A 23,413-nucleotide genomic window follows, 5' to 3' on the forward strand; every position below is an offset into this window, starting at 1 on the left:
ATTCTGAAAGAATGTTCTTTGATATTCACTTTCCAGCCTAAACTCTATAAGTTTGCGATTCACAAGGTCACATAAAGTGTCGTGGCACGCAACGTTTAAGGAGTCCTATCTCCGAAACCACTTAGCATATGAGTCTAGAGAATGTTGCATTGTACTACAAAACACAAGTATCTCTTGAATAAATGTGAACAGAATCAGAGCCATTCCTCTGCAAAATGTTTATATCTTTGGGGAGTTCATATTGAATGAACCTTTACAAACTGATAAATGAATCCATAAGGTAAAACTCTCAGTAGCAAATTTGTGATATACTGTACCACTAACTATATAGGTGGTGATCAGATAAAACCACTCATTATTCATTCTCAAGATGCACACCAGGTAAAGGAGAATGATTTGCTAATGTCATCCCCTTATAGTGTCTGTGCCTTTTTAACGGTGCTGTGCTATACTGTACGATCGAGTTTTAGATTGTCATAACATGATTGAAGTTCAGGGTCACCTTTCCTGTAAATGCTGTATATATTAGCACTCTATCACTCTTTGTACTGTAAAGAAAATGCTCACAATGACTAACAGTGGATGTATGAAACTAAACTGGCAAATACATCATGTTCAAAAACCATTATTTGGGGCCAAGAAAATTTCAATGCAGCCTAAACTTAGTCTCAGTATATTGGCTTACATGATTTTTGCAGCAATGAGTAGTGTATTAAATAAAGTCTTGCCTTTGTAAGCCCAGCCTCTAATGCTGCGGTCAATTATGCACAGACATTAGTCTGGGAGAAAAGCGACTTGTCCCGTCAGTGAATAACTCCAAGGTGTTTAAATAAATTTCATTCACTTATTGTTGAAGCTACCTGTCTGCTCCCTAACTCTATGGATAGCTATGGATCATTATCAGTGATGGAGTGTTTTTTTTCCTCTCTGCAGGTGGGCAGACGCCTTGTTTTCAGTATGTAAACACGCTAACTCAGCATTTGCGCTGATGGATGGAGCCTGGTTGCAGCAGAAGCATTTCTGACCATGCTTAACTACACCATTGTTAAGGCATTCATCTTGCATGTGTATGCATTTGTATGCACAATGTAACAGATACAAAGACTATAAAGGAGGATCATATTCTGAGGGGTTTCAGCCTATACAGTGCAAACAAAAGCTGCATGTGCTTTGATTAATTACTATATGCAGCAGTGAGGATACAGTCTATTGTTAGGGCTGGACCTCACAGATTGTTGAAGTTTGTTCCAACACCTCCAATTTTATCAGGCAGACTGATTTATTGCAGTGTGCTTACCAGAAGGGGATTTTAAAAGAGGTGATTCCATTCTCCTCCTGTATAAAATTTGATATTACTTTTTATCCCCAGCCACAAAAAGCAAGGAAGGTTTCATGGCATATAAAACGATCAACTTTTTTTCTGGTTTTCCATTATACCAGTATAACTTTGATTAAATATAAGCAAACAAGCTTGACTAACCAACTAAACTAACAGTTATATTTGTTTACTTGTTAATTGTATCATCGGAGGGATTTATTGAGATTGACATTTCAGCAAAATACACCGGGATGGCTAAAATATAACACATGAAAACATTTAAGACATTACATTACATTTAAGACCAAGATAGAGTTAGAATGTTATGAATCCAGTTCAATATTCCTTCCTTTTGAGCCATCCCATTCTTGAGAATATAATATTGGCCATGGGCTGACTCCCCAATGTCAGCATTCCATGAGCTGAACTTCTGTATGCCATTTACTCAACATATAATGTCTGCCATGGCTATATGACTAGAAGCATCATTACCACGTTGAACCTGAACCCTCTTACTCTCCCGAGTAAGGTTATATACATATTCAATATTTCATTGCAAGAGGCTGACCTCAGCAGTTTACTTTAACATGGCAACTCCCAGAGGTTGACTTTACAACTCTATTATGGAAGTCAGTGGGTGACGGCATGAACTGAATTTATTCTCTTATTAAACTTTTTTTCTTTTCTATCTAATTCATTTTCCTTTATCCCACTGGTTTGGCAGCGGGTTATTTTTGTCCTTGACTTAGCAATGTTTTGTTTTCATCAGTGGTTATGTTTCTGTCCCTGACTAAGCAACCTTCTTCTTCATTTTCACCCATGATCATATTTTTGGGTTAGTTTTAAGTTTTCTAGGTATTGTAAAATATTTTGCAGCAGCTACCGTATTTATACTCGGATATAAGCAGCACAACCAGGAAGTATGTCCGTAGCGGTATGGTGTTCACCAAGTCTCTGGTTGCAATAATAGCATGGGATACACATTACTCAGGTATCAAGGCTGATATTTTAACGATCGACCGCAAGACCTTCGATCAGCTTTAACAACTATTGGGATGTGCTGACATTGTAAATGCTACGAACAAATCTATCAAGGCTATTTGCGTCTGGCCAGTCAGAGCACAATTAACTATGGTAAGATGGCAAAGCCCTGATCGAGTAGTAACAGGCAAGTGAGTTTTTTCACGTTTTATGCAAGATACGTTTGACAAGATACGGGGGATGCCCTAAATTGATGGCCAGCCAATTGCAGGGCACAAGGAGACAAACAACCATTCACGCTCACACTAGTAGCAATTTAGAGTGTCCAATCAGTCTACCATGCATGTCTTTGGAATGTGGGAGGAAACCGGAGTACCTGGAGAAAAAGCACGCAGGCTGGGGAGAACATGCAAACTCCAAACAGATGGACTGACCTGAATTTGAACCCAGGTCTCCCCCAGTGAGGCCGACGTGTATGTATTTATGTTAAATTGCAATACCAAACAATGACTTTAAAGTCATACTAATGAAGCTGATTTTAAAAGAAAGTACTATATTGAAAGTTGTTAGGTTTACGTTAACAACACAGATGCCTAAACATAGTAACGTTGTTAAATCTAAACACACATCTATTGAAAGATTAAACATCGATCGATACTGGCAATTAATGTTCCATTTAACCCTAAATACATGCACATGTTTAATTGCTTGGAACATTAAAAAAATCCTTCATGTTAATCTATCCTAAGGGTTCCCAAGAGGACCACTACTCCATTTGCAAAGACAGAAAATGGCTTTGTAGTGTACTAACACGGGTGTAATGAAATAAATAAAATATATCCCCTAATTTAGATATCTGGGGTGACAGATCGATAGAAATTCTTATGGAGGGTTTTTCCATAATATTCGTGTGAATTTTTTTAAGCACATATAGTAGGATAATTTCCGGAAGCGAAGCAAAGGTCATAGAATTCTGCAGTGATCCGAAATAGGCGCATGGCTACCTGTAAATTGGAGATGCCCCAGACAGCAGAGATGGTCAAGGGCTGTGTCAACAGGATTCATGAGTAATGGCCAATCTCATTTAAAAAGCTGCACAATCTGAACAGGAGGTGAGCAAAATGTGTGCAGAACGACACAGGGTGACACTTAACGACAACTTATAAAAAATGAATACTTTTAAAAGTCTGACGTTCCCAAAAAGGATTCTTCGATGCATTAATCAATCAAATCAATCAATGAATTTACGTGTGCTGTCCTTTCTTTCCACTGCCAATTAGTCCCTCTCATTGTTATATTCTTAGCTGTCATGTCTGTATTGTGATTGCCAGGTCCACCTAACATCGATATCATAATGACCAAACTCGTTTTCTCTGCAAATGAAACAATGTGAACCAAATATTCCACTGCCTTTGGGTAGCTGAAATGTAATCAATATGTCACTTCAACCAAAACACATTCATACTCAGTCTGATCATATCACTATGAGTGATGACACGCTTTCGTTTTATTCATCATTTAATCATAGCAACACAAGAAATGGAGAGGAGCTAACAAGAAACATCATTTTGTCTCCTTTGTGCACTCGTAGAGCAATTCCAATGGGAATTGTTACAGTTCCTTGTTATATACACTTTGCCTGTCCTATGGGAGTTAAATTCATTGAAAATGACAGAAATAGACTGTTTCTTACACGAAAACTGCACATCAGCTGGTAGATATTGATAGCAGTGTCTTTCATTGTCTTTAATTCTGAGCACAGTAGTTTTCCATGTACAAATGCATCACACAGTCATTTATGTGTGTTTGCGTGTATGTATGTATATATATATATATATATATATATATATATATATATATATATATATATATATATATATATATATATACATATATTGGATGGCAGATTGTTATTCTTTAATATTTAATGCCTCTATCCTTCACAGATATAGTGCTGCATGTTATTTAATGTTCCTAATGGTATGTGTTCTCCATTGCTGATGTGAGAGTGAGATATTTGTCTAAGTAAATCTCTGCTATCTTTCACTTCCTGGCTGTATTGACCAAAGCTTTGTCTGTGTTTGTTTTCCGCTGACATTGAAAGGGCCATCTCTCAACCTCAATTAAGCATGTCTAACTACCTCAGCTCACTTTTTCTTCCTTTAATTAAAACATTTGTTGCCCCGGCAGTTTGGAATGGCCTCAACAAAGCAGAGGCATACGTCAGTTGGTGGATTATGAGAATCTAACTCGAGACGAAGAAAGGTGCTTAACGGTGGAATTACTGCTGAAATGAGTTTTTAATCACACTGTTAGTGTTGAGGAAATGCTTAGCTGGAAGACAAAGACCATGTAGATTGCCGTCGAGAGGGATAAGACTGCTACCAGAAAAAACCAAGCGGACATTCGTTTTTATTTTAGGCTGCGTCTCCAAGCCGGATATAAATTTAAGTGTGACAACACAGCTGATGATTATAGAATGGGCTTCACAAGAATAAGATACTAAAAGACTACATTTTTTTCAGAGGTATTAACATTTTAAATGTAAGCTCACTCTAGCGTATATGTTGAACAATAATAATGATTCCACAGCCTCACAGGAAATCTTTAGCCTCTCTTAAATAGTGATGAGGTTTATTTAATGAGATACTGAGCAAGGATAAGGAGACGGCCTCCCACTCCTTCCTTATTGTGTTTCAGACAAGAATGCTCATTGTCACTACAGTCTGGAAATAAGGTAATGGAACAGCGTCTACCAAGTTCTATGCAGGGTTACCATGACCCAGTAGGAGTAATAACCTGAGAAGTTTTCTGATTGTGCAAAGCTGGATATTTAATAAAATGGAGACTTGCAAGCTTCACAATTTGTTCTGTGACTTCGACCCCCCTCACCCGCACCACATCTGCTCCTGCTATTGAACTAAATCACTCCTGGTACAGTGAAAGAACGCAATACACCAATTCCGAGTAAATGCAAAAAGGTGTGAAAAAAAAAAAAAGATATTAATCATGATCATTTTTTAAGTTCTACTGTTTGCCCGGCACATGTTTTGTTTTCGTAATATTCACCTACCTGTAGATGTCACCTTTTAATTCAGGATGAGCGATGCTGAGATGGCAGTATGGTGATTGTAATTCCACACAGCATTTTTGAAAAAAATATTATTTCAGTTTATGTGATAACATCTTTAATTCCATTTTGAATAGGTTTATGTCCAGCATAAAATATTCCTTTGTGACTTTAATTACTGCGTGGAGATAAGAGATGGTATGGGAGGTAAGTGGGTGTGTGTGTATGGGGAGGGGTAGCTAAGTCATTTATAAAGATGGCCACAAATGATGAAGCGCTGTGTCTTATCATTTGGGACATCATTTCCTGTAGCCTTCGTTGTTTTGAATTTATCTTGCAATCTATTCAGGGGACACAATGAACCGTAGCATCTTGTATGAGTCGAACACCTTGGCATGTTATAGGCAAGATTAAGGGTAACAATAAACTGTTCTGACCAAATTCGCTTTTGTTACAACAAAAATCTAAAATCACGGTAATGTGCTCAATTTAGAAAGTGAGAGCAACTAAGTTGACTTTTCATTTTAAATTGTATTATAAATCGGGGGCTGTTGTTTAAATCTGCATAAAATTAACATTGTTGTTTATGTGAAAACTTAATTCAGTAAATAACAGTTTGTTGCAGTTGATTGCATGTTTGCAGGAAAAGAAGGATGAAGATCGTGAGATCAAACTACAAATTATTCAGGTAACTGAATAAGTCACAGGTAATTATTATACATGATGTGCTTTTTCTTCCCTATTATTGAAACATATTCATTGCTTCAATTATTGGTCCAGACCAAGATCGCAGTAACATAAAAATGCATAAATATGAGGAAGTAATTCCACAAAAATATGGAATAGAAGTGATGTAACATGTGTATGCTAGATTATTTTCATTTAATCAAACATTTTTCCTAAAATTGAGAACCCTGTAACCTAAATAATGCATGTTTCAGCAACAAGTAACAGCTTTTGCAAACAAGTGTGTGTCACTACTCACTTTGGGATTGGAGCACACGGGCAAACGGCATTTACGACGCTCTTTCCCTCCTTCCACTGCCCATCAACAGGTCATTGAAATGGACACGTCCAGAATTCCTGAAAATGTGAAGATTTAGGATGTTTCAGAATACAAGCTTCAAGGGCAATAGGATTTTTTTTTCAAGATCATGTAATGCTAAATTTACTACAGCCTCTGAAATCCTGTAAGAGATAGCTAACAACCGATTAAAATGGCATTTAAGGTTATAAAAATGTAATGTAAAGAAAGCCGCTTGAGGCCACCTTTAAAGTATTTTTTAACTCAAAAAAAGGTTGACAATGCAGCACAACCTTTTACTCCTACTAACAGGCTCATTGGAAACGTTGTGAATATCAAAACCTCTTGACTTATACCAGGAACATTATATTTACAGTTCAGTAAGTTTTACCCCTACAAATATGATCATATTCATACTGGGGTCAGGTAACAGAGGTACACAGTCGATTGGTCGCCGGTCTTTTGGTCGCCCGGAAGGTAAGTGATAATTACCATTTAAATCGTTGCTCAAATTCCCTAAATACAAACTGCAAATTACTATTTAGTCATACTTAATGCCCTATTAATTATTAGGCTAAAGAAAAGCTCCAAATTTCCCAGACTTTTATTGTTTTTTTGTTGGAGAACTTGCTAAGACCCTGACGGACGTACCTTCCTAAGGGGACAGCTCATGTACATACAAACTCTTATACACTCACACGTCGGCTCAGTGAAACTGCTCATGGCCATTGTTGGCTTTTATTGATGCGTAGACCGTGTTGTTTTACCTTGTTTTGTCGCCGGTCTTTTGGTCGCCGGTCTTTTGGTCGCCCGTTGTCGCAGTCAGGGCGACCAAAAGACCGGCGACCAAAAGACCGGTGACCAATCGACCGCACACGGGTAACAGATACCGTATGACTGTCGGGTAACTCTTGAGAACATTCTGCTGCCTCTCCCCAGCATGGCCAGATTAGGATTTAAGGCATATCTGCACACATTCCCATACTAGTCTGAAGTACACAACTGCTGAAAGCATTAAAGTGTGATTTCAGACCTATTGTGCCTATTTGTGCAATTCTCCCGTTGGTGCATGACAAATCATACTTGTGTCAGCATTTCTTGGATGACAAAGGCATTGGTCCTATTGACTGGCTCATCGTTTTTGAAACCTGAGTCCAAACAAGCACTTTGTGGAAGTTGTCTAGCATTGTATTCATAATACACAGCTGATTGCTTTCAGATCTCCTGAGCCAGATCTGTGAGCAGAAATGTGTTGGCCACAAACACCTCTAATGAGTTTTTTTAAAGAAATTAACTATTTCGGATTGGACTATGATCTCATTATTGCTCTTTAAAATGGAGAAGATGGAATCAAATGATCGATGAGTGAATGATAGGCATTTTACACAAATTTTAGTCCAAAATATTTTCTCAAGGATGTTCTTTTTAGCATTCTTTCAACTGGCACAATCTCATGTTATTTTACAGTAAGGTTAGGTTTTGGAGCTATGTTGAGTTTTTAATATGTTGTGTAGCTTCACAATAGTATTAATAACGCACTTGTCAAGTTTCTACACATCTACATACACATACATCAAGTTTCTTACTTCTTCGATCAAAGTTTTTTGATTGTTTTAACACTACAATGGACTAATCAATTGTGTTCTAAGATCAATAAGCCAGTCTTCCAGTTTCAAGAGTCCCAGTTCACAACATTGAGCTGACATGCAGAGCAAAGCTTCAACAACCCGGCAGGTTTGTTAGGAAAAGGCAATTTGCGAATAAGAAAAGTGCGCTATTATTTTGCTAACATTGCCCCCAGAGACAAGCTTGCGCCAACTCTGATCTTACAGAAAATGGAGCTCAATGAGCATCCCAGCATGACCACAGTGGGATGCTTGCAAGTAAATCGACACAGTGAGAGTAGCCAAGACATGCTTCAAAAAATATTTGGGCACAAGAGCCAGCAATTAAGTAAGTTTTGAATTTTCCATTTCAGTTTTATGTTACATTCTCCCAAGTCCAATATTTGTGCAGTGAATCATTTTAGATATCAGAAAACTTGTGCAAATGAAACAAGCTCTCTTTTGCACTCTGACTGTTGAGACAAGTAAGACTTTAGAGATATAAACACAGTAAATACAGTCTTGTGTTTAACTCAAAAGACTCAGTCTCAAGAGGTGACAGGTGGTACTTTGTTATTGGAAAATCGAAAATGTTCTAAAGCGGACAGTCCATACATACATTGTAAATTCACATGGCAGGTGCCAGTATACTAGAAATCAAACAGGTATCATGTTCTCTGTTAAAAACTACATTTTTAAACATAATATAATATCTGAATCTACAAGAAATTTTGTATAGTAACTGAAACGTCAACTTTGCAGAATATTTTGCATTACGTACACGTTGCAATTCCAATCATTTGGGAGATTTTTTCTACACTATCAACTACCACGACAATGCTGAATAGAAATTGCTTTTCAAAAGCCAAGCTTGCATGAGTCTAACAAGCCTGTCCATGAACAGCATGGTGAAGAACTGGCAGGGGCTTCATCACTGACCTAATGAATAATGTTTTATTAACAGTAATGTGATAAGGTTACCTTTATCTCAATGAAAACCATCAATCTTTACCCTCTGCTGTGTAGCGCTACGAACACTCATTAAGCCCTGCATAGATTTTGGCCTATAAACCAATGGGGAACCGACACAGCTCAGGAAGCAATTAAGACAAAGCTACTTTTGAATCTTTAACATTAAACGGGACATTGCATCATCAAAAATGATTTCATATTTCATGTATGAAGGGTTATAGGTACATTAATTTGGAAAGACATTCATCATTGGTTCGAGTCAAAAGGTGATAAGACATTGTACGTTTTGCATGTAATGAGATGTGATCGCTAATCCTAGAAGCAACAAAATGTCATTTTTGTGGCATTTGCATGACAATAACGAGATGTTCCTATTTTGTATTTAAACACAAATGTTGTGTGGTCATTTTAACATTTTTTATTATTTATATGCTCATTATATGCTTATTTTAAAATGAAAAGGACTATGGGTAGTAGCCCAGTGAAGTACAATTTATACAATTCAGTAATGTACCCCCTGAGTTAAAAGTTGAGTACAACTGAACTGTACTTGATGCATTGTAGTGGATTATATCTACTTTTACGACCCTCTTCTCCCCACGAGGCTCCTGAGGGTGCCAGAGAGAGCCTATCCCAGCTAACTATGGGCAAAAGCCAGGGGACACCCTGAATCGGTGGCCAGCCAATCGCAGGGCACAAGGAGACGGACAACCATGCACACTCACACTCATACCTAAAGGAAAGTGTTCAATCAGCCTACCATGCATGTTTTTGGAATGTGGGAGGAAACCCATGCAGGCCCAGGGAGAACATGCAAACTCTACACAGGTGGACATGACCTGGATTTGAACCCAGAACCCCAGAGATGTGAGGCCGAAGCGCTACCACCCTCTACACTGGGCCGCCCTGAAAACCATTCTCCTAATCCAAATAGATATCCGTATTCTGGGATTCAATTGTATATCATCATCGTGACCTTTGACTGTCAAAGACACAATAATCAAGAATGCAATGTTTGAATAATGTAATCAACTTATTTCTACAGTAAATCCTTGAGGTATCCAAGCCTGTCATGGCAGCTGACAGCTCTGTTGAGCCGGGCGCGGTGCATCCAGCCTGACTGAGTGGCAGCCAGAGGGCTTAGTCTCCGAGGTATATGATGATGGCTCCTCCCTCTCTCCTGCTTCATCTATCAAAGACTTGACACAGGTCAGACAGATTGATCTCTCTTTCACATGAGCCTGGCACCCGTGGAGCTTTGATGAGGCTTGTTTAACAAGCAGCATCCTCACTAGCAATAAAAAGCGCATTTTTCCCCCCTACAGGCGTTCCACACGAGCGCTGCTCAGCGAATATATTAGCCACAAGCTCAAGATTTATAGACGCCACAGACGGAATATATGACTAACCTCGTCGAATTAATTATTCCCAAACAATTTGATATACATCTGATTAATAATTCTGGGACACGAGCTCACTTAGAGCAAGGACTGCTTGTAAAGGTTGGGTTTATCATGTTGACATTTTGCTTCAGTCAGTGTTCGTCTCTCGTTGTCTGTCTTTTGCTTTCAAATAGTGTGTATTAAAAAAATCTTCCCAACAGGCTCTACCTGCCGCACACAGCGGCAATGCACAAATGTGACCTTTCCACCTCGACTTCTTTTTTCTCGTCTTCCTTCTTACTCAATTTGAACGATTACGGTGCCTACACGAACATATTGTTTGTGCACAGTGCTGACAAGTGTTCTTTGGGTGGTGTGCCATGCATGGAGGCACACGCAAATGAAAGGTCAGGCCCATCAAACTCCATCTCTTCTTCGAGCTGCAGAGACACAAGACTAATTCTGCTCTTTGCACAAACAACAGAGACGCAGGGAACGAACAACTCCACTAGATGCATCACTTTTAGCACATTTGAGAAGGTTAAGTTTAAGTTTAGTAAGCAGGTAATTGTGGGGGAAAAATATTTTTGTTTTTGGTTTTGGTTTTATTTCTATTCTTAACATACTATGTTTGAGCATGAATTGCTTCCCTTGTTTTTTTGCCCATTTTCTTTAGTCCCTTCGCAATTCAGCCATCTGCTGTTCTCGTTCTTCTCAAAGTATCAGCCAAATCCAAATGATAGGTTCAAAACACTTTTGTCAGCTAACACAACTGCCGCTTTGCGTTGCGCATTGAGAGACTTCTGCGCATTATATTCGCAAGGATCTCCATACATTACATCTTCTGTTATTGGCATTCCTTGTTTTTATTTTTAGTTTGAATAGATTTATTTTCTGAGTATTCTTTAGATTTGTGACACTATTTTTAAGGATTTAATTAATCTGGCTCGTCATCATTATGTAGATACAACCACCTATTCAGAAAGTTTTTTTCTCTCAGTCAAATGCATTTGGCCGCATAAGATAAAAACATATTTCATATTTTATTTGACTTCAAGTCGGCATGGAAAAAACATCTTTTTACGTAAAATGCCACTGTTTTACAAGGATTAGGGTTAACAATTGTACATATCAAAAAGGCTGTAAGATTTGGAACCAAACTTTAACAATTACATAAAATAGATATGAGAATGGCATTGGTAATACCACAGAAAGTACAATTTAAATAAACTCCCTTCTATTTGTAGATTAAATAATCACATTTTGGCCCAGAGTTGACGCATTGAATACGCTGGTTTCCATTACCTGTCAAATACGCATAGTTTAGTGTCAATTCAAGCTAAATATTTTGCTGCAATGAGCATTTTAAACCCAACTTCAACACTATCCATATAAGTTGGTACATACGACTAGTGTATTTTAAAACAACTTTTTATTTATTTATGAAATTATAATGAATAAGTCATAATCTGTCACTGGTGTTGTGGCGATACACCCACCTGACTTCTCTGCAGGCTTAAGTTCACTTTCCACTCTCTCGCACTGGGAAAGTAAGTGAAAATCTTTCCCTTTATGTTTCGACTAATTGACTGGCCTCTAGTCGACAGTGCCGTCCACCTTTCACCCAAAGTCAGCAGGATAGATGCTAGCTGAAGACATGAACAGATATTAAAAATTAATGGATGACTGGATAATTTTGTAACCCGTCAAAACAGACTTTCCTGGTGTTGTTTGACTTTTTAATATTAAATTCTTTGGGGTGTCTGAAGAATTTAAAATGTATAAATTACCTTCCCACAAATGTAATGAAATGGTTGTAAAAGGTTAACAATCAATAAAGATTGATCCTGCTACAAAGATACATCGACACATGCGCCAAGCTCATTAGGTGAAGTCTTGCTGCTTGTAGCATGTAACATAGGTAAATATATTCTAAACAAGACAATAATCCATATGGCATAATCCTTGTTAATTGACATTGGAAAATATAGTGTGAAAAAATCTAATAATTTAGTATATTTGAGTACAGTTTAGGTGTTAAAACTGAATGTAGAAAACTGACAATAGCAGCAATAGTTGATGTCACACTATTTATAAATTCCATTAATGCATAACGGAGCGTCTCGTGGAATTCTTTCACATCAACTTTGACAAAACAAATGACACTTTTACAATAATTATCTTGATTTGAAGATAATTATCAGTGTGAATTACATTTCTGTTTTTGAATGAAGTAAAAAGCAGAGCCTTGTCAAATAATTCTACAAAAAACTCCTTGCGTGAACATTTTTGAGTCCCCTCACATTAACTTACATTTACCCTAATCCATGTGTGTTCAAGCGTCTACTATTCTGAGCTCAGTGGTGGTAACCTGCATCTTAGGAGTGCATGAAAACGTGCTGAGCCATCATAATTGAAAAGCTGATCTTGCCAAACTTCTGACATTGACTAAAGACTAGGCTCGAAGCCTTGGACCAGACTTATGAGCCTTGCAGATATCAGCTCAGACATGTATAGCAAGGTCGCAGTGTTGCAAAAACACGGCCACTTTGTGAGATGACAATTGACCTTGAAAACAATCTTCAGATTTAAAAGCAACAGAATGACATGATAAAGCCAGCTCCACCGATGCTGAGTTTCACTATGCATTTCATGCGTGTTGAGAAAGTCACATACTGTGTAGCCGAAAACAGTTTCATTCCAACGAGCTGCCTCATGACCAAAATTTACAGCCCACTCAAATTATTTGCCTCTATGTTCTGCAGCTTGTTAGTCCCATACTCCCTTGCACATGAGCAAGCTAAAAGCACGGCCATTACCGCATCACACTCTTAAAGTGGTGGCTCTGACCCATTAGTGTGGGCTAGTGGGAGTAGGGCTGTAAAATGATGATCATGGAGAATTCTATTAAAAGAAAACTGCCGCGAGCATTTGTTAGTCAGAGCGGAGGCGAGATTAAGCAGAATTTGTCCTATGCAAAGGCGTGCGTCAAAATCCCCAAAACATGAGGCTGGGCTATTCGCTATCTTTCAAATGGCAACACTGGGGTCAATTAATCTCAGGTCTCTTCATGAGCCTTGAAGGTGAGTGTGAGATAAGTGCAATTACACTGCAAACATGGGTGCATCCAATTAGTCCTCAAATTTCCTTCCATCATTGCAGCAGACGCAGTGCACGTCCCACAGGGTCAGCCTGTTTGTGGCTTCATTAGCCGGCTTCTAAAAGTGGAAGATGAACGCCTGGCCTAGATCACATCTCTGCACAGATCATCACTACTTTGGACGTGTTTGTCCTTCGAGGCAGACGAAGGTGGTAGTTGCTGAGCAAAACCTTGGAGACGCATTCCATCACTTCTCACATTGCCTGGATGGATTAGCAAGCGTTTACTAGCATTTTGTTATTTTAGGCAAGAAGACCCACGGGAGGTCACAAAAATGTCTGAGCGTGTAACTGTGCCAATGACTGATGATTATGATTCTGATGATGATGATCCTTCATCTCTTTCTCTGAAGCATCTTGAGCCCATCTCTAATTGCTCCCCCATCCTTTCTTCCCGTGAAATTGTTAATGAGAATTTTGTGCATTGTGGACGTCAGGGGTGCAGTCACTTTTGTGTCTTCCAGCGCACAGTGCGTGAGTAATGGGTGTGACTAATGCTGCTTGGCAGCATGCACTCTTCTCCGTCCCTGCCAGCTGTCCCCTGACACCCCTCTGGGTGCATTTGGGTGCTCTCAGCAGGTCTCAGTAAGCACACACATGTGCCACAAGCATGCAGGCACTTCAATACAGATGCACACACCAATAAAATGGACAAAAAAGAGCAACAAAGAGAGAGAATGAAATGGTTTATACCCGTTTTTCGGCACTTTTTTAATTGAATACACTATTGTGACACATCATGGAAGAGCTAAACTCTGTTTTGGGCAAATATTCCCTCATTTTGAATTTTTTGACCCTAACACATTGTGATGGTGGTGGTTTTTCTCCAATTTTATCAGGACTAGACCTACTTGTGGGCCATATTTACTTCCATAAACACACTGTTCCATTCCTTGTTGCTAGGCAGGGGGTAATGTGTTTGTGTGTGTGATTTTCCTGTCTCTGTAAATAAATTTGAAGCATAAATATGGCTGAGCTAGTTCCTTCTTCAGGTGGTACACTGAATATTTTTAAAATTTCCTTGTACAAGCACTGCACTGCCCTTTTATGTCATACCCTTCTTTTATTATCTATCATGGAGATTGGACTTTCTGCTCATTTGGGAAATAAATGAGATGAGCAAGTCAGTTTGGGGATGTTGCTTGGATGTCAGTGCTCGCTGGTTGAAGCAGTAGGAATCTCATTACAGTGGCCTCTAGACCGGCCCAGCAGCTAAGTATATCACTCTGAGTGATTGGAAATTGGTGTCCAATAAAGTAGCACTTGATCTGTGGCCCTCTCCTGGTTCTCTCTCAAGTTTTACACCATAATCTTGAGAGGCTGAAACTCTGATGGATTTGTGGTATCCGTTTAGTTTGTGTACAGATGGCGTTGTACGAACAAAAAGTAATTTGGGTGAGATCATGCACTGGGTGCAAAACTAGTAGTGTTGCAGTTTTACACAAGAATGACGCCTGTAATTACCCCCTTTGAAGCAAAATTGTGACAGAAGAAGTTTGCTTGTTTCTGTAGAATGGTTCAAAGGTGCGGGTACGGATCTTGGTGTGCAAATGCACTGTCATGTTTAGGTGGTCAATAAGTCAAAATTGCAAAAACACAGGCAATTTTTAAACCTGTCTCTTGTGTTTTTTTAACAATTCAATAAGTATTTTCATATTTGACTCTCAACTTACCTGTAAATATGATTTCAAATGTTGAGATAACACATCAGTGGAAAAAAAAAAGTTTAAAGAGTCGAAAAAAATGTGATTTTAAACGATCCAAGTTAAAACAGCACCACTGACAATATATGACTTCTGATTTGCATTCTGACATAGGAAGTCAGTTGAAGTCAGTTTATCTAGCAGTAAATATGAAAATAGTATTTGTTTTCCATCCTCCTACAGAAAAATGACTGTCATAGCAGAGCACTTTTATGCCAGTCGCATAAGGCGGCACATGCTTCACATGCATCAAGAAATTAATTTGGTATGGTATTTACAGGGTCACTCTTGGTCTGTAATCCCATTTGGAGGGACTGAATAAACATATCAATGGGAATTGGCCACAGCTCATTCCAAGGGATGCAAATTGATTCTCACTAGGGTTGGCTTTAGAGAGCTGTTGTGCAGCGTAAGGACACTCCAGTGATGAAAACCTCAATCAGTTTTGTTTGTATCCGTAAGTGAATACATTTGCTCTATGGGTTGTTGAAAGAAATAAAGCAAAATTGTTTTGATTCATTGAAGGAATGCCATCCATTATCTGGGCAACGGCTCTGTTAAAAAGTGTCCTTGCATTTGGGCTTGTGACAGCAAACCAAAAAGTAAGAGAATAATTCCATGCTGCCTCACTGTTTTGAGCTTTAAATCAAAATCCTGGCTCAGGTCTTCCCGTGTAGCATTTGTATATTATAGCTGTTTGTGTTTGCCCTTGCCCCAAGCACTTCAGCTTCCTCCTAAATTACAGAAAACAGGAACTTTTGGGTAATTGAAGAATAATTGAATGTAAATTTACCTGTAAATCTTGAAATTCATATGCTCTGACTTGCAATCTGAGTACCTGCATACTAAACTACTGAGATAGCTCTTCGTGCAGCAAAGGCCGGAGGGAATGAGTTAATTATCTTGGGGTTGTCAGGTGTAATTGGACATACAGTATGGATTTCGAATTTGCTTGCTCATTATTGCAAGGACATTGACTGAAAATACCCTGCTTGATCAAAACCAAGCCTCAAAAATGAAAATCACTTATGGAAGGTGGTTCAAAAGAACCCAAATCCTTTTGAGATTTCGGCAGACTTCTTAAACATATCTAAAAGACTAGAAAATAGATAGCGTCCAGATTATGCAGGTGCGGGTCGTGCTGAAAATGAAAATGGGCGACCTAAAATCAGGAGCAAGTGTTGAAAACTTCTTTTAACTTGACCTGACTTTTTTGGCTAACTTAAATATACCTGAAATTACGTGTTTGATGAGTGTGTTCCCACTGGCAGTGCTTACACAACATGCTGTGGGACAGCAGTCCACAAATTAGCAGCTCACAGGCTTTGAGAGCAAAGCCTCTGCATGCCTAATCAGAGGTTTGGTATGGCATAACCAAGCTTGAGAGACCAAAAGGACACAAAAATATTCATTCATGTTCTGTTATGGCAAAATGACAATCGGATTACAGGTAAAATGATCAAAAATGGGTATTATTTCATCAGATTGATATTGAAATGTAGGCAAAGAAATTGTTGATTTGAACTATCGTCTACTTTCACACAAGTGACACCCTCGACCCAGACTTTTGTAGGCTTTCAAAGATTCTCCCAAATAAGACGGAAATTAATGGGGGTTGTATACAATACACCTAAATTTGGATCATGTAAATGTTATGACTGATGGACTGGATGTAAAAGGAACACGAACATTTTATGGGTTTGTTTATGTTTAATCTATTAAGTTTAGTGTGTTATTGTTCAATAAAATGGAGAGTACATTTTGAAGGTTTGAAGCTGACACTAGCAGCGTAACAGCATTTATGCACTTGCCAGGAGGGCAACTAAAATTAGTCTTTTGACATCCTTTATATATGCAAAAAAAATTAAAAGCATGGTTATTTTTAATATTAAAAATTATTTGGTTTATAATTTCAAAACTTGTAATCATGTAAAATGGGAAATCTTTAAAATTGAATAGTTATTGTAGCCTATCAAGTCATCATATAAACAAGCCAATTTACACTCATTGCCCTCATGTGACCTATTCAAATTTATTCATAGGCCTAAATCATAAGAAAAGAAAACAACAATTCAGGCAATGGCCGTGTTGAAATCATAAATATTTATGTACAAAAAAAGATAATTTTTTCTCCACTGTAGTAAACTGATCAAGGGCTTTCCTGATGCTTTTAAACGAACGTGCTGTCCGCTTGGTGGGTGCACTAAGCCGGTTTTACACAGTTGGCTACCAAGGTCCAAGCTCTGTTCATGGGATACAAAATGGCTCACTGAGATCAGAAGGATCAGTTTGGACTTCTACTCATGGGAAACGAGATGGCTAAGAAAGCAACAGGAAGAAAGAAAGTGAAAGCTATGCTTTCTCCTACCCACCAATCCTTCTTGTAGACCTATAATCTCCTCCAACAAAATAGACAAGACTCAGAAAAAAAAATGTTGCATCCTGGTTGTAAGCAAGACACCCTATTGCTCAGCTCTATATCTTTCTTCTTGTTCGTGCTAAGAGTACAAATGCTCACAACCAAAAGTGTTTCTTCTCACAAAAAAATAGATTCAAGTAAAACTACACATTTTTGGGATTTCCAAATTATAAACGATACCTCAAGGAAATACAACATGGAAACTAGGAGGATCATAGACACTTTGTAGAGGCGCTCGAGGGTGATTAAAGGGTCTAAGTGGCAACCGCATCTTGTCAATTGTGCAGTGTGCTGCCGTCTAAAAACCACCCGGTTCCCATTTGTTTACCGCCCTTGAGCCACAGACTGCTGCTGGTGATAAGAAAATGGTAGAGTCAGGCCTTAAGAGAGGCTATCCAAACCTCATCACTTTTCTCGTTTTATTTCCCGACTTTTAAAGAGGAGACATCAGGTTTTGCAGGCTGTAGCATCCTCTTTTTGAGATTCACTCTCTATATTGTCACTCTTTCTGCTCTGAAATCTCTTGAATTATGTTGCTGAATAAATGTGTTGCTGTTATCATTGAAATAATTACCGGAGCTCTTAAAGCCACTAGTGTAAATGCTATAAACAAGACAGCCCTGGCATGTATTCCATAGCCAAAACAATACTATATTTTATGATTTTGACTGCCTTTGACCTTAAGACATTTTAAAGATCCAAGTAGTCTGTTTTGCATTTCCGCCGGATATAAACTACACAAAAGACCAAGGAAATGTACCTGATTTGGGGGAACTATAAGTCACGGCTGTGTATAAATCCCACCAGCCAAAAAAGATGGATGAATAAGAAATAAAAAGTTACGCTAGAGTATAAATCAGACAGGAGCATTACATAATAGTAATGAAAATAAAATGTAGAAAAGCTAATGGGTGTCTGTTACGCAACATTAATTGCTATTCAGAAAAGCAAAGGTAGACAACACAATCAAACAACTCATCATAACCTGTTAACAAAATTATTAATCTCACATCTGACTTTGTGGGGACGGGGGTCATACATGATGCACCTAAGTATACGTTGCAGGCCTCACCACACTATGAAAAATGTGTGACTTCTAGTCTGTAAAATAGAAAATAAAACTTGACTTCCATCAAGTGAAAATTCCGCATCAATTACTTAGCTGTTAGTCTTATATTGAGTTTCTAAAATGAGGAGAACACCCCACCCCTTATTGATCTCTCTGGGATATACCCTGCCTTTTACCCAATGTCAGCAGCAAAAAGCTTGCCAGCCCTTGTGCAATCTTGCACAGGATAAGCCATATGGTTAATGGATGCGTTCCTTTGCAAAACCACAGACGCTGTCTCTTGTCTTTGCTACTTTGGGTGTCCCCAGGATCAAGTGATATTGTAAAAGCTTACACTGAGGACCTTAGTAGTCCAAAGACCTGAAAATAAATTAAAAATTTTCCCCAGCCAAATGGAGAGCTTATAAAGTTGCTCCAGTCAAAAAACATACAGTACCTTATAGAGAGTATAGTACATAATCACTAACTTAAACTTAAACTTCACTAAAACGTGAATTATTTTTGAATGAGTGGTCCATGTTTGAGATTTGATTTTGTAAAGGAATTTTCCACTCTTTTCAAATTATACATCAATTATCAGAAGTCCTCATAGAATTTGCATATTCTGTAATTTTACACTCCAACACACTCAGTCGTTTAACCTATTTAATTCGAAGTGACCTCAACAAACTAAGCAATGCAATCGGAGATCTCGTGGTACTAAGCTAATTTTGTCTCTTTGTATGTGTTTCCTCATTTCAGCCACAAGGGACCTTTTAATGGTAAATCTCACTCCATTGATTTTTACTCTTTGCTTGTGCCTGCTTCTATTAATAGAGAAGGGTAAAGGAATCTGAAAAGAAGCAGACAGCAGACTCTGTGATGAAAGACTGTTGTGCAATCAATGTATGTGTGAATGTGTTAATTAACTTTGGCATCCCCAGTATCAGCTGTTTCACAGTACATTGCAGATTTAAGACAAAATCAAAAAGAATCCTTACGATGCAATGAGCATATTCTATTTGTACACCAGAAGACAAAATGGGCTGCAGAATATACAACCCCGGCTCTAAAGTTTTTGTCTTCTCCTTTTGTTCTTTCTTTCAGCACGGATCAGAGCTTACTGGCCTAACAGCCTGACCCTCATTATCAACACAAGTAAGAATAATAAGACAGTCAACTAGGCCTCATTAGGCCAATAGCAAGAATATTTATCTGGGTCATAACTACGGGCATCCTGCTCTTGCAAATTGTTTCGCATTGTTTATCAGAATATCCCATCACCCAGGCACCATGTTAAGTCATTCATTTTGTATTTTTATCTTCTCTGCCATCATTGTCTATTCGGCACTTTTCTTTTGGTCATGCATCTTGATTTTGAAGGACTTTATTTCACAGAAGATTTGATACATAGACCCAACACCATTCATTTTAGCCTACCCTTTGTTCTTTGAGCTGGGATACAAGTCAGGGAAATCTTTCACATATTTGCCTGAGATTTGTGAGCTCTAAGACTCAAGAGCTATATGGAGTTTGCATGTTTTCCTCTTCTCAAATCCCATATTCCAATAACACATACTTTCTAGATCCAATGAAGACCCCAAGCAGCCCATCAGACTTATGGAACTGGATGTTTATTATGCTGTATGTGATATGTATACTCTGCAAATGGCTGGTCCAGGATCAATTTTTTTCTCTTACATTCTATGGCTTCATTGTTTAGTTGCAAAGAAAGAATAGGCAAACTGAGGTACGAGGGCTGTTTTGTTTTGGATTGTTTTGTAGGTTCACTTATTCCCCACCATAATGCTGTATTTACTGTTGATACCGTGGTTTAAATGTAAGTACAAATGATTTTCTGTTTTTGTGCCTTGTTATTGACCGTGTATATATATATATATATATATAAATAAGTAAGATTGTAGCCTAATTGCAGCCCCTTAAGGGTGTATGGACTGCTGCAGATGTGATCCACAATTTGCTCCGCTACTATCTTTTCCAAGACTTTTAAGATGGCTGGAAGGATTCTTATAGATATGTAGTTGTAACTTATTGCAGGGTTCCCTGATTTTATGTGGAATAACTGAGCAATTCCACGGTTCAGGGAAGAGACTCTTGTTTATGGATTTGTTTACATTAATGGTTAATGGAGCTTTGAGAGATTCTTTGTGGTATTTCAGAAATGTTAAATCCATATTAAACGCATCTTTTGCTTTGGAGCTTTTGAGACCAGATACGTACCGCTTTATCAACTTGTGACTGCGAAACCATGTTAAGATTAAGAATGGGTTCATTGGTGTTTAGTGGTGGTCTATTTGAGGGATGGTAGATGTCAATTCTTTAACCGACTCTATAAAATAATCATTTAAAGTTGTAGCTATGTCACTTGGATCACGGATTGTTTTATCCTTCAATTGTAGTTCCTTTATTTGTTTGGATCGCGGATTGTTTTCTCTTTCAATTATAGTTCCTTTATTTGTTTGTGCTTACTGAAACTTGATTTGTTCTACGTGCCCCAGCAGTGATGCAGGAAAGCAGCTGCCTATTGACGGATGAGCGTTTGTGTAAATGCAAGCCTATGCAAATTCACGCTCCATTTATAAATCGTCACAAAACGTGGCAAAAAAACAGGTGTATGAGATTTTTTGTCTATTCAATCAAAAGAACACTTGTGTGATCAAAGGTCACTCATGTTGATGAAAACTGACAGACGAATAATATGAAAATCATGTGCACAGTTTGTCGGTTTAAGATTTGCTGAATTTTAAATCGGATTGCTGCCTGTGTGATACTGATATAATGATACTTTTTTACTCTACCTCATTATAGCATATTGAGGAACTCTCAAACATATCAGAAGTGATTGACAACATATCTTGCACTTTCTCGCCATGTAGCAGTCCTTCAACTCTTATCACCTCTGCTTGAGTGCTTATTTTTGCGGAGTCCCAGCTCCTCTGTAAGCGTAATAATTAACAAGCTCCACTGTCTCCCAGAGGAATGGAGCCAACTGGATTTGACCGAAGCTAGTGCTATTCCAGCGTTGACACACAAAGGCCAATCAGCAGCATTTGCTCGGTGGTCCCAAGCCTGCACATAAACGTATGTCGTTCTGCTCCTAGGGACTTCGCATTGATTTTCCCGCCTTATACCATGTATAACTGTGCTCTTTGCCTTCAATGTTTGATTTGTAAATCAGCCTCAGCACACAAAGTAGTGAGGGTAGCAAGTGGGGAGGCAGGCAAATCTCTTCCTATAAAAAATAAACTGAGAGGGTCTATTAGAGTGGAACTTCAGTGTCAATATGATAACATACTGCTGTAGTTAGTCTATGTTGTCAATTCACATATTTTTTTTATAAAACAACCAATTTACTTGTGCTGGAGCAATTCTATCTGCAATGCACATTGCAGAAGCTGAGGGAAAAATTACAATTATTTTCCTTTAACATATTTAATATCCCAAGTTACACAAATATCTTTACATCTGGAAATCTATTTTCAGGAGCTATAGTATTCATTTTTTGCAGACTATTAGTGATATAATTTTATTACGGTGACATCATTTCATGACTTATAATAATCTTGTGCCTAGAGAACACAAGGTCTCAAAGTTAACTGGGGTACATTCTGGCTTCTCTAAGGTGGATCAGATCATAGCCAGCAATAAGGCAAATTAGAACTTTATGCCTTTAAGATATCTTCAGCACTTTGTATGTGGTTAGAATTTTTTGGGGACTGTGAGCCGAGGATGGGACTGTGGCCTGAACAGTACAGTGATCATGAAAACGGAATTCATGTGATAATAATCGGTCCATCATTAAGGGACACAACAGTTTATTTGAGGGTACGGAATCATCAGCTCGGTAAAATTAGTTGCTGGGTACTCATTGACCACTCATCAAGCGAGAAACAAATGCAATGTTTTTGTTTCTACTTCCTCTCCTTCCTGCGATAACATGGGCGCCTCATGGGTCATGCGTCATGTCAGATGCTGCAGCGGTTAGGTTCTGTCAAAAGATTTGTTCTTTTGAAGGAATCGTTCGTGACCGACACACCATTCAACGGCATGAATTTGTATTGCTCAGCAAAAACCGTGGGAGGATGGCATGAATGGAGGTGTGACAGTGGAAGGACACGAGTATTACTCCCAATATGTATTTGTGGGGTTGAATCAATGACTTGACAGAATCCACCATAAGTAAACAGTGCTAAAAGTACTTCTCGTGAGATGGTCGCGGAAGGATACTAAGGAAGCTGGCTTCAATGCAGGAAATAAATAAAGTTCCTTGCAAAGCTATATTTTAAAAAAGTGATTTATATTTGGATTGGGAAGCCTTGGATTCTGATATTTGGGAAACATTGGTTACCCTATCACCAGGCAGCTAATTAACATCACAGAGTAATAGTCATATGTTCTAGGTCTTTAGAATCTAAACTTCCACATGTCCACCGTTATGTACTCGTACTTGATGGCTTCCTACAATTCTCTCCAAAAGCACAACATTAATTTGTTGAAGTCCCTTTTTTCTTTTTTCCCCTCAGCTGAGTCCAATTCCAAGAAGACCCCCAGTATCATGAGAGTGAATTATTGTCCAAACAGATGTGCAAAGGCGAGAGCTAAGCTTTGCTTCAGGGTCCAGTAGCCTGAATCTAATCTCTTCAACAGAACCGCATTTGCATTATCACAATCCCATAGCTAGTGACTGACTAACTGGTTTAGGCCTCAAGAGG

At 38.4% G+C, this 23,413-nt stretch overlaps 1 protein-coding gene across 1 annotated transcript in view; it reads right to left on the reverse strand.

Moving 5' to 3' along the window:
• The window catches only part of cdh4 (cadherin 4, type 1, R-cadherin (retinal)), a 193,505-nt gene that overhangs the window by 152,849 nt on the left and 17,243 nt on the right, over positions 1-23,413 (reverse strand). Inside the window, exons 4-5 of the mRNA XM_077603427.1 lie at positions 11,851-12,000; positions 6,355-6,452 (exon numbers count right to left, since the gene is read on the reverse strand). The gene's annotated coding sequence lies outside the window, so the exon portion shown is untranslated. The remainder of the gene's footprint in view (positions 1-6,354; positions 6,453-11,850; positions 12,001-23,413) is intronic.

The sequence above is a fragment of the Stigmatopora argus genome, chromosome 6, assembly GCF_051989625.1.
Source record: "Stigmatopora argus isolate UIUO_Sarg chromosome 6, RoL_Sarg_1.0, whole genome shotgun sequence".
In the NCBI taxonomy this organism is placed as follows: domain Eukaryota; kingdom Metazoa; phylum Chordata; class Actinopteri; order Syngnathiformes; family Syngnathidae; genus Stigmatopora; species Stigmatopora argus.